This window comes from Macadamia integrifolia, unplaced genomic scaffold (assembly GCF_013358625.1).
Source record: "Macadamia integrifolia cultivar HAES 741 unplaced genomic scaffold, SCU_Mint_v3 scaffold100, whole genome shotgun sequence".
Classification (NCBI taxonomy): domain Eukaryota; kingdom Viridiplantae; phylum Streptophyta; class Magnoliopsida; order Proteales; family Proteaceae; genus Macadamia; species Macadamia integrifolia.
In genome coordinates this window covers 225,361-243,784 of record NW_024868049.1, presented here as the reverse complement: position 1 = coordinate 243,784, position 18,424 = coordinate 225,361, and the positions used below count along the sequence as shown (strand labels likewise).

Below are 18,424 nucleotides of genomic sequence, written 5' to 3'. Positions count from 1 at the left end.
GCCTCTCCTTTAGACATGTCATGAGAGGTAGTGGCTTCCCTCACCATTGTCCTCCTACTCGTAGCCTAACCTTCCCATACTTTTTCTCCAATACGAGCTTCCACCTTATCCAACCCCTTGCATACTTAAGCCTTGAAGGTGGCAACCATCTCCTTTTGGTTACTAACTATAGTGTTGAGAGCACCTTGTAGGGACCCCTTGAGCTCCCCCATCTGGCCATCAAGCTCCTCCCTGAGCCCCACATGGCCTTTGAGCTCCTCCCCACTTTGCTCCGCAACATTGAGGCACCACTTTTCCTCTGCCAATACTTGCTTCCTCGAGCAAAACGATGCCCCATAACAACGCCAAAGTCGATGGACTTGCCTTCACTCCTTTGCTTACTTGTGTAGGTGTTGGTTTCTATTCCACAGTTTTAGCTCGCCTATCTCCTATCTCACAAGCTTGGCTCCCTCGCAACCGAAGCTCTGATACCACAACTGTCACGGCCTTAGACCTTTCTAAGCAACTGTGCAGCCACTTAGCACTTCCACTAGCATTAAGTCAGCCTAACCACCCTCCTTAAGGGACTTGGGAAGAGAAGAAGTGAACACAAGAGTGAGTGTAGAAAAATAAACTTGTATTGCACTAGAAAACTCTTGAGTACAAGGCTTGAGAACTCACTTGCTTGGTTGAACACTCTTGGTTGGTCCTTGGTGAGTGCCTTTACCAAATGAGGCAACACCTATTTATGGGCACCCCAAGTTACAATGGATGGCTAAGATGTTTACAAATGTCCTTCATCCAACGGTTGGGGAGGAAAATAGAAGCTTCCCACCTCCTTAATGGAGAAATCCAGAAATCTATCCCAAAATATCTCCTATAAATATCTTCTACAAATATCTGAAATAAAATATCTAGAGTTACTACACCTTTATAGAAAACTTCAAAACTTGGACCTTACTTACCCCAATGGCCTAAGTCCATGGGCCTATGTTGGGCAGGTCATGACAACGTGTACACTTAGTGGCACTCAATGTGCATGCATAGGCACACTTCACGTGGGCAACACGCATAACCATACTCAGGCAACTGTTGGGGCAGTTAACACTGGGGGCATACCTGGGGCCACGCGTGGACAATCCTAGCCTCAAGAGGGTGTGGGGGTAGAGTTAGAAAGACTTAGGGGGAAAGAGAAGGAGAAAAAGAGGGGGGGACGAATCGATGTGACACGGGGCTGAATTTCAGTGGATCGTGGTAGCAAGGCCACTCTGCCACTTACTATACCCCATCATGTATTTATGTTCTCTGCAAAGGATTCTACCCATCGCCAGACTGGAATTACGCTTCAATGTATCTCACACAACATGTCCACTGTGGGGGCTTGGCCAATGACACATGCCTCTGGGGGCCAGAGGGTCCCTACAGCAGATCGACAAACTGGTGATAGGCACAGGCATCGCTTCTTTAGCCTGGACTCTGACTTAGAGGCATTCAGTCATAATCTAGCACACGACAGCTTCGTCCCACTAGCTTTTCAACCAAGCATGATGACCAATTGTGTGAATCAATGGTTCCTCTTATACTAGGTTGAATTACTACCGCGACACTGTCATCAGTAGGGTAGAACTAACCTATCTCATGATGCTCTAAACCCAACTCACGTTCCCTATTAGTGGGTGAACAATCCAACACTTAGTGAATTCTGCTTCGCAATAATAGGAAGAGCTGACATCGAGAGATCAAAAAGCAATGTCGCTATGAACGCTTGGCTACCATAAGCTAGTCATCCCTGCGGTAACTTTTTTGACACCTCTAGCTTCAAATTCCGAAGGTCTAAATGATCGATAGGCTTTTGCACTGCCTTCATATGCACTTAGGCACACTTAGGGGGGCACGTATATGTACACACTTACGGCATTCAAGAGCACACTTAGGCAACATTTAGGGCATTTTAAGGCACAATTAGGCACACTTGGGCAACACTTGGGTGCACGCGTAGACACACTTATTCAACACTTGGGGGCAAGTATAGGCACACTTAAGGCGACACTTGAGGCATTCAAGAGCACGCACAGGCACACTTGGGTGCACACTTAGGCACACAGTTGTGGGCATGCATGGGCACAGTTAGGCAACACTTGGGCCATTTAATGTTCACATGTAGTTAAATCTTGGGGTTTTGTGTGGCCATTCAATATGCACAAATAGGAAAATGTAGTCAACACTTGGGGGCACGTGTAGGCACACACTTGGGACATTCAAGAGCACGTTGTCATAGCCTTAGACTTTTTTAAGCAACCACGGTGGCATTTAGCACTCCCACTAGCACTAAGTCAGCCTAACCACCATCCTTAAGGGACTTGGGAAGAGAGGAAGTGAACACAAGAGTGAGTTTGAGAAGAATGCACAAGAGAACTCTTGAGTACAAGGCTTGAGAACTCACTTGCTTGGCTGAACACTCTTGGTTGGTCCTTGGTGAGTGCCTTTGCCAAATGAGGCAACACCTATTTATAGGCACCCCAAGTTACAATTGATGGCTAAGATATTTACAAATGTCCTTCATCCAACAGTTGGGGAGGAAACTAGAAGCTTCCCACCTCCTTAATGGAGAAATCCAGAAATCTCTCCCAAAATATCTCCCAAAATATCTCCTATAAATATCTTCTACAAATATCTACAATAAAATATCTAGAGTTACTACACCTTTATAGAAAACTCCAGAACTTGGACTTTACTTACCACAATGGCCTAAGTCCATGGGCCTATGTTGGGCAGGTCGTGACAACGTGTACACTTAGTGGCACTCAATGTGAACGCTTAGGCACACTTCACTTAGGCAACATGCATAACCATACTCAGGTAACCGTTGGGACAGTTAACACTTAGGGGCATACCTGGGGTCACGCATGGACAATCTTAGTCTTAGGAGGGTGTGAGGGTAGAGTTAGAAAGCTTTGGGGGGAAAGAAAAGGGGAAAAGAGGGGGTGGCGAATCGATGAGACATGGGGTTGAATCTCAGTGGATCGTGGCAGCAAGGCCACTCTGCTACTTACAATACCTCATCTCATATTTAAGTCATCTGCAATATATTTTACCCATTGCCCGATAAGAATTATGCTTCAAGGCATCCCACACAGCACATCCACTGCGTGGGCTTGGCCAATGACACGTGCCTCTGTGGGCCGGAGGGCCCCTACTGTGGGTCGACAAATGGGTGACGGCATAGGTGTCACTTCTTTAGCCTGGATTCTGACTTAGAGGTGTTCAATCATAATCTAACATATGGTAGCTTCGTGCCACTAGCTTTTCAACCAAGCTCGATGACCTATTGTGTGAATCAGTGGTTCCTCTCGTACTAGGTTGAATTACTATTGTGACACTGTTATTAGTAGGGTAAAACTAACCTGTATCATGATGGTCTAAACCCAGCTCAAGCTCCCTATTGGTGCATGAATAATCCAACACTTGGCGAATTCTGCTTCGCATTGATAGGAAGAGCCGACATCGAAGGACCAAAAAGCAATGTCGCTATGAACGCTTGGTTGTACAGGCTAGTTTTCCCTGTGGTAACTTTTCTGACACCTCTTGCTTTAAATTTTGAAGGTCTAAAGGATTGATAGGCCATGCTTTCATGGTTTGTATTCGTACTGGAAATCAGAATCAAACGAGCTTTTACCCTTTTGTTCCACATGAGATTTCTATTCTCTTTGAGCTCATCTTAGGACACCTGTGTTATCTTTTAACAAATATGCCACCCCAGCCAAACACCCCACCTGACAAAGTCCTCGACCAGGATCGCCACTCTGAGGTGGGCCTTGGGTCCATAAGGAGGGGTAGAGCCCCGTCTCCAACTCACAGAGTAAGTAAAATAACGTTAAAAGTAGTGGTATTTCACTTGCGCCATTTCCAGCTGCCACTTATCCTACACCTCTCAAGTAATTTCACAAAGTCAGACAAGAGTCAAGCTCAACAAAGTCTTCTTTCCCCACTGATTCTTCCAAGTCCATTCCCTTGGCTGTGGTTTAGCTGAACAGTAGACAAGTTTAGTGGGAATCTCGTTAATCCATTCATGTGCGTCACTAATTAGATGACGAGGCATTTGGCTACTTTAAGAGAGTCATAGTTACTCCCACCGTTTATCAATGCTTGGTTGAATTTCTTTACTTTGACATTCAGAGCACTGGGTAGAAATCACACTGCGTGAGCATCCACAAGGACAATCACAATGCTTTGTTTTAATTAAACAATAAGATTCCCCTTATCCGTACCAATTATGAGTTGACAGTTCGGCGCCCAGGGAAGGCCCCCGAGGGGGCCATTCCCAATCTGTCCCCCAACCAACATGTAGTGACCTGCACTCGCCGTGAAAGTAGCTCGAGCAGTCCATCGATAACTGATGGGTTTGGGACTGGGACCCCGTGCCCAGCCCTCAGAGCCAATCCTTCTCCCGAGGTTACAGATACATTTTACTGACTACCCTTGCCTACATTGTTCCATCGACCAGAGGCTATTCACCTTGGAGACCTAATGTGGTTATGAGTATGATCGGGTGTGGTCGGCACTCGATCCTTCGAATTTTCAAGGGTCGTCGAGGGTGCACTGGACACCAGGTGATGTGCGATGCTCTTCCAACCACTATACCCTACCTCTGGTTGAGCCATTTCCAGGGTGGGAAAGATGTTAAACAGAAAAGATAACTCTTCCCGAGGCCCCCCCTGATGTCTCTGAACTTCCTTAGAATGCCATCAACCACCATGTCCTGGTTCAGGAATTTTAACCCGATTCCCTTTTGGAGCACGTGCGTGTACACGCTCTCTAATGGGCTTCCCCCGTCCCTTAGGATCGACTAACCCATGTGCAAGTGCCATTCACATGGAACCTTTCCCCTCTTCAGCCTTCAAAGTTCTCATTTGAATATTTGCTACTACCACTAAGATCTGCACCAACGGTCGCTCCGCCTGGGCTCACACCCCAAGTTTTACGGTGACCGCCGTGCCCTCCTACTCATCGAGGCCTGGCAGTTGCCCAGATGGCTTGGTATAGGTTACGCGCTTTAGCGCCATCCATTTTTGGGGCTAGTTGATTCAGCAGGTGAGTTGTTACACACTCCTTAGTGGATTTTGACTTCTATAACCACTATCCTGCTATCTTAATCGACCAACATCCTTTGTGGGTTCTAGGTTAGCGTGCAATATGGTATCGTAACCCAACTTTTGGTTCATCCAGCATTACCAATTCTGCTTATAAAAAATGGCCCACTTGGAGCTCTTGATTCCATGGTGCGGATCAACAAAGCAGCCACACCATCCTACCTATTTAAAGTTTGAGAATAGGATGAGGGTGTTGCACCCCTGATGCCTCTAATCATTGGGTTAACCTGATAGAACTAGCCAGTGGGCTCCAGCTATCCTGAGGGAAACTTCAGAGGGAACCAGCTACTAGATGGTTCAATTAGTCTTTTGGCCCTATACCCAAGTTAGATGAATGATTTGCACGTCAGTATCGCTGTGGGCCTCCACTAGAGTTTCCTCTGGCTTCACCCTGCTCAGGCATAGTTCAACATCTTTCGGGTCCCGACAGGTATGATTTTACTTGAACCCTTCACAGATGATCAAGGTCGATCAGCGATGCAACCGATAAGGGGATCCCACTAGTCAGATTCCTTACACCTTATGGGTTTTACTCGCCTGTTGACTCACACACATGTCAGACTCTTTGGTCCATGTTTTAAGACAGGTCGAATGGGGAGCCCGATAAGCCGATGCCTAGAGTATACAGTTGCCAATAGGCATACCATCGAGGCGCATGCTGCCTACCATGATCACGGCAACGACATCTCGTCAGGCATAACATGACAACCTAGGCTTGGGATGCTATCGTAATCCACATTGGTCCATGCCCCGAGTCGAGCGGTGGATCTGCTACTCACCATTCTGCATCCGATCGAGACACATCGTCTGCCATCTACTTCCCTCCCGATAATTTTAAGCACTCTTTGACTCTCTTTTCAAAGTCTTTTTCATCTTTCCCTCATGGTACTTTTTCACTATCAGTCTCTCGCCCATATTTAGCCTTGGATGGAATTTACCGCTTGATGAGGGCATTTCTCCCTAACCATGGCGTGGCCAAGGAGTGAACTAACGAATACTGCACTACTACCCCAGCCCTTCATCTGCTCGAGTTGACACCTCAGCATCTCATCTGGCTGTGGCACCATGAGCCCAAGCTGCCACCTCGGCCCTTATCTGGCCATGCTAAAACCTCAACATCTCATCTAGCAGTGTTTCCCCTCGGCCCTCCATCAGCCCAAGCTACCATCTAGGCCCTCATCTGGTCGTGCTGCCACCTCAGCCCTCCATCAAGCCAAGCTACCACCTCGGCCCGACATCAAGAAGCAAGGTTCCCAGCAACATGCTTTTATCCACTCCTACATTCAAGGAACGTAATCCCTGACCACAAGGATAGGACTCTATCCACTACACATCACCAGAGGCATCCACTTCTCCCAGGTCGGCACTTTCGAGATAAGAGGAAAATATTCCCTTGGTATACCTTAGGATTTGGAATATTCCTAGCATCAGAGAGTTGTCCCTCTCTAGGACTCCACACCCAGTAGGACTCTCCACAGACTTCCCCCTTTCTCCATTCCATTAGTGGCCTATAAATACCAAGGTAAGCCTCCATTGAAGAAGATTGATCACTTCTTTTACTAAAAGCTCTCTTAAGCATCTTCTGTGGAAAGATCTGACTTAGGCATCGGAGAGTCCCCCATCTGGTCAGCACGGCTCTCCCCTGGCTTCTCTTCTATGCAGGTCGGCTAGAGCATTAGGAATAGCAGGGAAGATCACCCGATCAATTTTTACCACAACAGATTGGCGTCGTCCGTGGGAAGCTGTTACAAAAAGCTACCTTAGATCAATGCAATTACAGAGTGAGAAGGTCATTTCCTTTAGGACAACGTGAGTAAGGTCCACTCGTTATTTACCACTTGAACATCCTTATTCACCCCCAATGGCAGAACAGGAGGATGTCCCAGTGGATACCTCCCCACGAAGACCCCAGTGAGCCTTGCCTGACATGGTAGTTGCTCCAGGAGAGGGAGACTAGCACGAGCAAAACCCCCAACAATCTCACCATATCCCGCCATCCCGAGTGGCTCATCTGAATATGGAAGAATAGATGCAGAACCTATAGCTACAGGTGTTAGCAACAAGCACTTTGGTACAAGACTTCATACGTCAGTTCAATTCGGCACCCCTGTACCCCATATTAGTTGAGCTCAATCACCTAGGTCGGCTCTGAATAGGTGACCCCGATACAAATCAGCTAATAAAAGTGTCATCCTTAGTCAACATCTAGGAGGGAATCGGCCAGAACATCACGCACAGTTCTCTCAGTGCCACCCCAATCTCCCATCGAGAGACACTAGTAAGGGACCCTTTCCGCACAGAATGGGGGGCTCATCATTCCACACATAACCGAAGTTCTGGGACATGTAATGCCCATTGATCCCCATCCAGGGTAGGGAGATGCCAGCATTCACCTCAAAGGCTTAGAGGCACGTATCCGTGGGAAGTACGTGAGAGCCCCTCATAGAGAACAGCTTGAGAAGTGCCCCCTCATGAAGGTCATCAAGGCTCGCCCCTTGGCCCAGCCAGAGGTGCACGACGGTAAGGCCAAGATTGGATTGGCAGGCACTGGGATAGAGAAGGAAGCCCTAAAAGGGCTGAGAGAGAATGCCGCTCCCCAGAGAGCCGAGCTGAGGATAGAAAATATGACCTGGAGAGCCATATCCAGCGTCTCACTAAGAGGGTAGAAGGAATGCAGAGGAAAAGGCACCCGGCTGACGTGATGGTAACCCTAACCCATAATACACTATCTAATGAGCTGATAGATGCCGAGCTGCCCCCAAATTTTGTGATACCTATCTTTAATGCATATGATGGCACCACAAACCCCTATGATCACCTCCTATACTACAGTTCAGTCATGTAGTCTATGGGAGGTCAGACGTAATTCTCTGTCGAGCCTTTGTGGCCTCAATAAAAGGGGCCGCACTGGTGTGGATGTCGAACTTACGGCCTTGGTCCATCCATAGCTATGAAGAGCTGACAAGAGCGTTCCTCACACGTTTCCAAGCTAGTATGAAGCAAAAGAAAACTATAAAAAATGTGATGAACATGAGGCAGGGAGCGAGGGAGACTATAAGGGAGTTCCTTGCCCGATTCACCAATGTGACGCTATAGGTAAAAAGCATACCAGAGGGAGTGGCATATAGCACATTGTGCAATGGGGTAATGCACCCTAATCTGGTCCAGTCCCTTGCCCTCGACTTGCCAGAGACAATGCCCTAGTTGTTAGGACGGTGCAATCAATACGTTAACATGGAAGAAGTCCTGGCTGCCAGAGGCGACAAATCAAAGAAGGAGAAGAGGAGTCCTCTAAGGACTAGAGATGATTCTCGTGAGCCAAAGAAGAATAGAACAGATCGGTCGCTTGACACAGCTGAACCTGAGCGGTATAAACTTAATCATTTACAAGCAAACCTACTCTTAGAGATCCAAGACCAGAAGTATTTTTGCTAGCCCAGGCCAATGACGGCTAAACCAGAGGAGAGAAACGCCAACTGGTACTACCAATACCACCGAGACCATAGATATGACATTGAAGACTGCAAGTCTCTAAAATGGGAAATTGATGTGCTAATTAGGGTAGGATACCTTAACAAGTATTTAAAGCAAAAATATGGTAGGAACTGGCTTGAGCCGAGGAGAGATGACGTCGGGCCGAGCCGTGATAGGACTGAGCCGCCTAAAGAGCCCACCGTGGACTGAGTTGACACATACGATAACCAGTTGGTGGGTCCAACCATTCTGACAATCATGTGTGGACCCACGACAGAATTAGTTAGAAAATCCAAAGCTCATACGTAATTCGTATGCATCACAGAATAGCCCGTCAAAGGCCTCAAGTCGAATCCACCCGTCACATTCTCTGACAAAGACCTGGAAGAGCTAAACTGGCCTCACAATGAGATCGTCATGGTTTAATTAGTGGTGGCCAACCACCCCTTCCATAGGGTCCTAGTGGACACAAGAGCTTCCATTGATCTTATGTCCTACGAAGCCTTCATGAAACTGGGAATTCGCACTGGAGCTTTAAAGCCAGTCCTAGGACCCTTATACGGATTTTTGGGCACACCAGTGGAGCTAGAAGGAGTTGTTGACCTACCAGTAACCATCGGCCAGGGAGCTCAAATGGACACTACCATGGTTTCTTTCGTGGTCGCCAAGGTAGCCTCACTTTACAATGCAATGCTTGGCCGACCTAGTCTCAATGGCCTTGGAGCGATTGTGTCCACCAAGCATATGAAAGTCAAGTTCCCTACTAGCAACGAAATCAAAGAATGCAAGTCCAGCCAAAAGGAATTCGGGAATACTATGCCAACTTCATAAAATCTATCAGGAAGCCATACTCTGGCCTAGCATGTATGGTAGAAATTATCGATTGCCGTGATGAAAGCCACTTGAACAGAGCCAAGTCAGTTGAAAAACTGCTGACTCTCCCTATTACTGAGGCCAAACCATCAAAGACTGTTCAACTCAAAGCATCACTGAGCTCCCAATGTCATGATGAAATTATAAACCTCCTTGGTGAAAACTCTGATATCTTTGCATGGAAGGCTTCTAACATGCCATGCCAAGCATCACAAGGGTTGTAATCGAGCATAGTCTAGATGTTAACCCTAGCTTCAAACCTATCTAGCTGAAGCACAGGAACTTTGCGACTAAGCAGAACACCATCATCGATGAGGAGGTTGACAAACTCTTGGCTACAGGATTCGTGAGGGATGTAAAATTCCCAACCTAGCAAGCCAATGTAGTTATGGTTCTAAAGTCCAATGGAAAGTGGAGGATCTGCATAAACTACACAACTTGAACAAAGCCTATCCCAAGGACTGCTATCCGCTGCCCAGGATTGACTCTCTTATAGACTCAATGGCAGGCCATGAGATGCTGACTTTCATGGATGCATACTCCAATTATAACCAGATAAAGATGAAGGTGGAGGATGAGGAAGAAACTGCATTCCTCACCACTTAGGGCAATTACTACTACACTGTAATGCCCTTTGGCCTCAAGAACGACTGAACCATGTACCAGAAGATGGTTAACACGATGTTCCAAAGCCAGATCAGAAGAAATATGAAAGTTTATGTAAATGACATGCTAGTCAAGAGTGCAAAAGGAGCTAATCATGTGCTAGATCTGAAGGAAGCCTTCGAAGTTCTACGGTAAAACTAGATGAGGCTAAATCCTACCAAGTGCACACTCGGAGTGACTTCTGGGAAGTTCCTAGGCTTCCTAGTGTCACAAAGGGGAATAGAGGCAAACTCCTCCAAAATTGATGCCATCCAAGAAATGCGCCCGCTAAGAAACATTCACGAAGTTCAGAAGCTGATAGGGTGCCTAGCTATATTGAACAGGTTCCTATCCCGAGCTGGGGACAAGTGCCTTCCTTTCTTCAAGCTACTAAAAGGAGGGAAAGGCCACCATCATTTTTTCTGGACAGAGGAATGCGAAGCAACTTTTGAAGAAATGAAAGCCTGCCTAACCAGTCCTCCTTTGTTGAGCCGACCAGAGCCAGAAGGGGTGCTACAGCTCTATCTTGCTACTTCATCAGTAGCTGTTAGCATAGTTCTCATAAGAGAAGAAGGAAAGATCCAGAAGTCTGTCTACTACATGTGTCACATGCTCCTGGATGTAGAAACCCAGTACTCAAGATTGGGGAAGCTCGCACTAGCACTGGTCATGGCAGCCAGAAAGTTGAGACCTTACTTCCAAGTTCACACCATAGCTGTACTGACGGATCAACCACTACGGAAGGCACTCCATAGTCCTAGCATAGCAGGACGGATGGTGAGCTGGGTTGTCGAGTTAAGTGAGCATAACATCGAGTACCGACCAAGAAGTGTAATCAAGGGCCAGGCACTGGCTGATTTCTTGGTAGAATGTACATAGACCGGAGAAGAGAGAGCTACAGGGGCCGAGCCAAACAGAAAGTGGAAACTCTTTGTTGATGGATCCAGCACCATAATAAGGAGCAGTGCTGGACTTGTGCTACAAAGCATGAAGGAATTTGCGATACAATATGCCCTCAGATTTGTATTCCCCGTAATGAACAATGAAGCAAAATATGAAGCCCTGATAATGGAAATCAAACTGGCAAAGGCTGTAATGGTAGAGGATTTGGTCACACATAATGACTCATAGATGATTGTAAACCAAGTCAATGGGTAATATGAAGCCAAGGAGGAGAGAATGACCAAATATCTGAAAGAAGCACATCATTTGATTATCAGCTTTAATACATTTGCAATGGTGTAAGTTTCGTGGGAAGAAAATACGGTAGCAGATGCCCTCTCCAAACTAGCTACAACGGAACTCAGGGATTGTGCAAGCTCAGTATACTTTGAAGTACTAGACAAACCTACCTATGAACAAAAGGTGATGTCTAACAACACATAGCCAGCCGAGCCGAGCTGGATGGACCCCATTATAGACTATTTATGAGATGGACATCTCCCTAGAGACCAAGTAGAAGCAAGGGCAGTCAAGAGGAGGGCAGCCAAATACACCCTCCAAGATGAAGTGCTGTAGAAAAGGGCAATATCTTAGCCCTTGCTAAAGTGCCTACCACCGAACCAAGCCAAGGAGGCATTTCGTGAGGTCCATGAAGGAATTTGTGGAGGACACATGGGAGGAAAGGCACTGGAATAAAAGGTGTTGCGCCAAGGATTCTACTGGCAAAAAATGCAACAAGATGTAATGAAGTTCGCCCAGCAATGCTTTAAATGTCAAGTACACGCCCCAATACCATATGTCCCGGCTACAAAACTTAGCTCCATAATCTGCCAGATCCCATTCACGATGTAGGGAATGGATATCCTAGGGCAGTTCAAGAAAGGCAAGGGCGGTGTCCAGTTTTTGATTGTCGCTATTGATTACTTCACTAAATGGGTGGAAGCGCGTCCCCTAGCCAAGGTCACTGAGCAAGCGGTAGAAAAGTTCATAAGGGATGACGTCATATACCGCTACAATGTCCCAAAGGTACTGGTCACAGATAATGGTCGACAATTCGACAATAAAAAATCCAGGCTCTTCTGTAGTAACTTTAATATTGATTTTCGAAACACTGCTGTAGCACACCCACAATCTAATGGCCAGGCAGAAAAGGGCAACCACATACTTCTAGATGGGATAAAGAAGAAGCTAGACCAGGAAAAGAAGAACTGGGCCGATCAGCTACACAGTGTACTTTAGGAATATCGTACCTCAGCTCGGACCCCTATAAGGGAGATGCCGTTCTGTCTAGCATAAGAGACTGAAGCATTAACCCCTATAGAGGTGACCCAAGCCTCATTCCGATCAATAGCATTCGAAGATTCACAGAACGAGGTAGGGGTCCAAGCAAACATCAACTTCATAAATGAAGTTTGAGAAGAAGCCCTAGTGCAGAATGAAACCTACAAACAAAAAGTCAGGTAGTACCACAATCGAAAGGTTAGGCCACGGGGATTGATCATAGGTGACTTGGTCCTCAAGAAAGTAGCTACAGCAGACCCAAGAAGTGAAGCCAAGCTAAGCACGAACTGGGAAGGCTCGTACATAGTCTCCAAAGTGGTGCACCCTAGTACTTACCACTTGCAGACTCAGGGGGGTACAACTATACCAAGAGCATGGAATGTTGAAAATCTCAAAATATTTTACTAGTAGATTGCATTGAAGTCCCCATGATTGGACGTTAGTCTTATAGATTTTATATTTCAGCACCTTAGTTTTTATATTTCAATTATTCAATTTCATTCACGGAGTAGATTAGACTCTATTTTGAAGTAATGTATTTGTCACAAGTGCGTGCCACACATCAATAAACTGTGAATCTTCTCTCAAATATCCAGCTCTCCTAAGGTAACTAAGATCGAGTATCAGCTCAAAAACATCTAAGATAGAGCTCCAGCTCGGCAGCATCTAAGACCGAGCTCAAGCTTGGCACTACCAAGACAAGACCCTAGTTTGGCATCTCCAAGACCTTAACATCTAAGGCATGAAGACCGAGCTCAAGCTTGGCACTACCAAAGCCAGACCTTAGTTTGGCATCTCCAAGACCTTAACATCTAAGGCATGAAGACCGAGCTCAAGCTCGGCACTACCAAGACCAGACCCTAGTTTGGCATCTCCAAGACCTTAACATCTAAGGCATGAAGACCGAGCTCAAGCTCGGCACTACCAAGACCGCGCTCAAGCTCAGCACTACCAAGACCGAGCTCCAGCTCGGCACCATTAAAACCAAATCTAGGTTTGGCATCTCAAAGATCGTCCAAGGCATTAAGTTTGAGCTTTAGCGCAGCATTGGTGCTGCCCAAGTCTAGGAAAAATGCTTTGCTATACTAAGATACATAAGACCAAATCAAGCTCAACTAAATAATGGAACTACCTTACAGAAATGGAAGAGGCACAAGGAATGAAGAAAAAGTTTTTTTTTTCATTAATGAAGGAGGGAAGAAACCCTCAAAAATTACATCAGCTCCCAAATGGGATTTCTACATTAAAAAAAAAAAAAAGAGGGGGAGGGGTGGTTCACTTGGCAGCTTTAGGGTTGGCTTGAGTCACCTCTTCACCAACCTCGGCCTGACTGACGAGCTGCATTGAAGGAGCTGGGGCCAGAGCGCATTGCGCATATTCAGAAAAGTCATAGTCTGGCATCTTGCCAAGAATGAACTGAATAGCATCTTTCGAGCTAGCCTAAAATGAAGAGATGTTGACATCAAGTAGCCTTTTTGACCAACTTCAGAGTTCAGCCACCTCTCAGCAGTGACCTCATCATTTGACACCAGCTCGGCCTGATGCTTCCTTTCCAACTCAGAATTCCAAGCTGAAAGTTCAGCTTCCTTCCTTTCGCTAGCCTTATGAGCCTCAGCCAGCTCACTCTAGAGTGCGTCCTTCTCCTTGATCAGGCCACTGCTGATCTTGAGCTACTTGATGACTTCACACTCTAGCTCGCTTGCTCTCTCCTCATTGTCTCTTGCCCTTTGCTCCTCAGATCGAGCCTTTTTCTTCTCACTCTCTAGCTGACCCATGGCCATTTGGAACTCCCCCCGGAGACGCTTCACCACATCATCCACCTTAGCATGACCAACGGCCATGTGTCTCGAATCGTTGAGTAGCCTCCACTGTAAAAGCAAAACCCTGTAGGGACCCAATGGAGTTATAAACACTTGAAACTCAAGTAAACACAAATGATGAGAGGAGGAAAACACTTACGTTGCCCATCTGAGCATAGACTTATTCTAAGAAGTTGATGTTAGATAACTTCCTCACACGGGCAATATCCCTCTTGGGACGGCTACAGTGGCACCAGACCCAGCAGCAATAGGGTCTAGCACGGTGTTGTTCTCCATCAGGTCCAACCACGGGCTGCTTCCCCATTCGGGCCACCTTGGGAGGTTTACCCTGCTGAGCCTCCTCAATGGGCAAGCACCTCCTCTTCTAGCCATCTGGGCCTACTGTAGCTCAGTCAGGCATGCCGGTCTACCCGGCACCTTCTCTCCAGAGCCCACTGGCTCCTTGCCTTTCAAAGAGCATAGAGTCCCATGCTAAGCTAAACATTAGATTGGGGGGGCATCTCCTTCCCTGGCTTGCCCCTAATAATAAGTGGCGAGGCCTTGTTACCCGCACCAGTGGGAGGGGCAACCTTCATGCCAAGGATGGGGCTCGCCACGGCCTTACCCTTGGCGGCAGTCTTCTTGGTGTCCTACTCAGTTGCCTCCTTCTTTGCCTCCGCTGCCATCGTGGCAAGGGCTTTATTGTCAACCTTCACATTAACCACTGCAAAACAAGGAAGAATCGAGCTGAATTAGTATTAAAATCAAGTTTTCTGTAGGAAAACTGAGCTGAACTACCATGAACCGGACACAATTGAACCCTCACCAGGGACTTCACTCAGCTCCCACTCTCGGAGGAAGTCTTCATCCTACAGCATTCGAACATCCATAGCCTCCCTACCCAAACACATCTGATATGTTTGGAGGTCAGCTAGGGAGAGCTTGGGAGCTCTGTTCAGCATGGAGAGGGTGGGTTTTACCTAGCTGCTCTTGAAGGGGTTCCCCTCCATCGCCACGTAGAAGTACCTCTCCTTCCACTTCTTCACCGAGGAAGGCATGTTAAGGAACATCTTTAGGTTGCTGTAAGGACCGTACCTATCCCACATGGTGAAGTAGTACGACCCTAAGGTGTGCCACTTCACTAAAAACATCTTCTGGAATAAGTCTAGTGTCACGGTCTGGCCCAGCTTCAAGATGAACATCTCAAAGCCAAGAACAATCCGCCAAGAGTTTGGGGTCAGCTGGATAGGAGCAAGGCACCAGTGCTCTAGAATTGAGCTGACCAGCTCAGGCATCAGGATCCTAAGGCCACTCTGGAAATCGACATCGTAAAGGACCACCTCATCCCTAGAGGTGTCCAAGCGTTCATCCTTGTCTGGGGTGCACATCACAATGTAATCGAGGATGCCATATTGACTCCGGATCAAGTCTAAAACCGTGGGTGTTAGGATGCTCAGGGTATTAACCGTGGTTTTCTTCTCTCCAAAGGAGGAAGCAGAGCCTTCCCCCACAGACTCTGCTAGGCCAGCCTTAGGGACTTCATTGCCTGATGGGCCAGCAATCAAAGTTCTTACTACCGTGACACTAGGTGGCTGAGCTAGGTTGACCGAGCCAGTATCACCCCTTATCAAGACGGTCTCAGGCGAGACCACCTCCACAAACTCAGTGCCCGAGCTATTTCCTGAGCCTAAGCTACCATCAAAACTGGAGCTGTCGTCAGAACCCTGATTGCTGGAAGTATCACCACTGGAGGACAAAGGATCAGGAATGGGGCACTCATGGTGATTTTCCCCTAGGCCTCACGGTCATCAAGGGTGTCTGGTTAGGTGAGTCTGGATCATGCACGGATGCCATAACGGGATCTTCGGGACAAACACTAGGGTATGCAGAGGGCTGAGCAGAGGATCAGTGAGTCACAACCATAATGTAATCTTACTTACATGTTGCAGGACTAACTTGGAGGACGAGTTTGGAAAAGATGAGTTGGTAAGGACGAGTAAGAAGGAGAACACTATTCATGACACCAGGCTGCTCAGAGACTCTGTGGATGTCCGCGCTAAAGATAGGAGCGAATTGGGCTGACTTTATCACAAGATCAAGTGACAAGACTTCTGAAAGAAATGTATCCTAATTATAGGAGAAGGCAGTGGAGAACAGACGATTAGATCTAGCTGAGATCAACAGTGAGTCCAAGCAGTTCCTTTTCCTGCCCGAGGTGAAATTATATCTCTGAGACATATGGTAGGACTAGCGTGTTTTGTGCTGAGCGAATGATGCATGATCGAAAAAGTCAACCGAATTAAGTGCTCTAGCTGTCCGAACCAAATTGCTAGAGCAGGGGGCTGGTGATGAGGGCATTTCTCCCTGACCACTACATGGCCAAGGAGCGAAATAATGAATGCTACACTACTACCCCAACCCTTCATCTGCCTGAGCTAACACTTTGGCATTTCATTTAGCCGTGCTACCACCTTGGCCCTCCATCAGCTCGAGCTGCCACCTAGGCCCTCATCTAGCCATACCACCACCTTGGCCCTTTATCAGAACGAGCTGCCACCTCGGCCCGACGTCAAGAAGCAAGGTTCCCAAAAACGTGCTCTCATCCACTCCTACATTCAAGGAACATAATCCTTGATCACAAGGATAGGACTCTATCCACTACATGTCACCAGAGGCATCCACTTCTCCCACGTTGGCACTTCCGAGATAAGAGGGGAATATTCCCTTGGTATACCCTTGGATCTGGAATATTCCCAGCATCAGAGAGTTTTCCCTCTCTAGGACTCCATACCCAGTAGGATTCTCCATGGACTTTCCTCTTTCTCCATTCCATTAGTGGCCTATAAATACCAAGTAAGCCTCCATTGAAGAGGATCGATCACTTCTTTTACTGAAAGCTCTCTTGAGCATCTGCGGTGGAAAGATCTGACTTAGAAATCGGAGAGTCCCCTACCGGGTCAGCCCAGTTCTCCCCTGTCTTCTCTTGTATGTAGGTCAGCTGGAGCATCAGAAATAACAGGGAAGATCACCTGGTCAATTTTTTCCACAACACCCCCCAATTGGGGCTGCATTCCCAAACAACCTGACTCACCGACAGTGCCTCATGGTGTGATAGGGTCCAAACACGATGGGGCTCCCACCCTCTCTGGTGCCCCCTTCCAGGGGACTTTGGCCTGGTCCACCACTAAGGACGTTTCTACAGACTACAATTTGAATGACGAAGCCTCCCGATTCTCAAGCTGGGCTCTTCCCGGTTCGCTCATCATTACTAAGGGAATCCTCGTAAGTTTCTTCTCCTCCTCTTATTGATATGCCTAAAATTAATGGGTAGCCTCGCCTGACCTGGGGTCACAGTTGAAATGCCATCAAATGGCAGTCAAGGTCACCAGAGCCCAATGGGAGCAAAACATGCACATGATGTTCGAACAATGGCAAAGTGGCTCAAACCACCACTCATCGTGACGCTTGCCACACAAGAGGCCCTTGACTTTGGGCCGACTGCACCTCAAATAGAGACACGGGGGGCCAATCTTTGCTCCACACCACCACCACAAGGGGCAAAGGAGGTGGGGCAACATGATGCGTGATGCCTAGGCAGGCGTGTCCTCAGCTCGATGGCCTAGGGCGTAACTTGCATTCCAAGTATCGTACTTTGCTACCTTCTTCATCGATGCAAGAGTAGAGATATCCGTTGTTGAGTCATTAAGATAAGATTCAGATCTAGGATGACCACACCACACCAAAGGCACAATGATGTCATGTCCTTTCCGTTGCGAGTTCCTTGGTACTGACTGTGCTGGTGGTTGTGTTTGGGTTGAATTCTATGAAGGATCGTAGGCCAAACTTTTATAAGGGTTAGGAAGGAAGAAGCTCACACTCCCATGCCCTACCTTGATTGCGTAATGCAACATGTTCACGGGTCTTACTGGGTAGGTAACGATAATGATCCTTCTGCAGGTTCACCTACAAAAAACTTGTTACGACTTCTCCTTCCTCTAAAGGATAAGGTTCAGTGGAATTCTCGTGACATCGACGGCAGTGAACCACCCACGTCACCGCAATCTAGACACTTCACTTGACCATTCAATCGGTAGGAGCAACGGGAGGTGGTACAAAGGGTAGGGATGTAGTCAACTCGAGCTGATGACTCGCACTTACTAGGAATTCCTCGTTAAAGACCAACAATTGCAATGATCTATCCCCATCACGATGAAATTTTCAAAGATTACCCAGGCCTGTCAGCCAAGGCTATAGACTCGATGAATACATCAGTGTAGTGTG

At 47.2% G+C, this 18,424-nt stretch overlaps 1 non-coding gene across 1 annotated transcript; it reads right to left on the bottom strand.

Moving 5' to 3' along the window:
- Positions 1-2,966: 2,966 nt before the first annotated feature.
- On the bottom strand, positions 2,967-6,242 carry LOC122062333. Its single transcript, XR_006134922.1, has one exon. It is a non-coding gene; the product is annotated as a 28S ribosomal RNA (ribosomal RNA).
- Between the last annotated feature and the right edge of the window lie 12,182 nt (positions 6,243-18,424).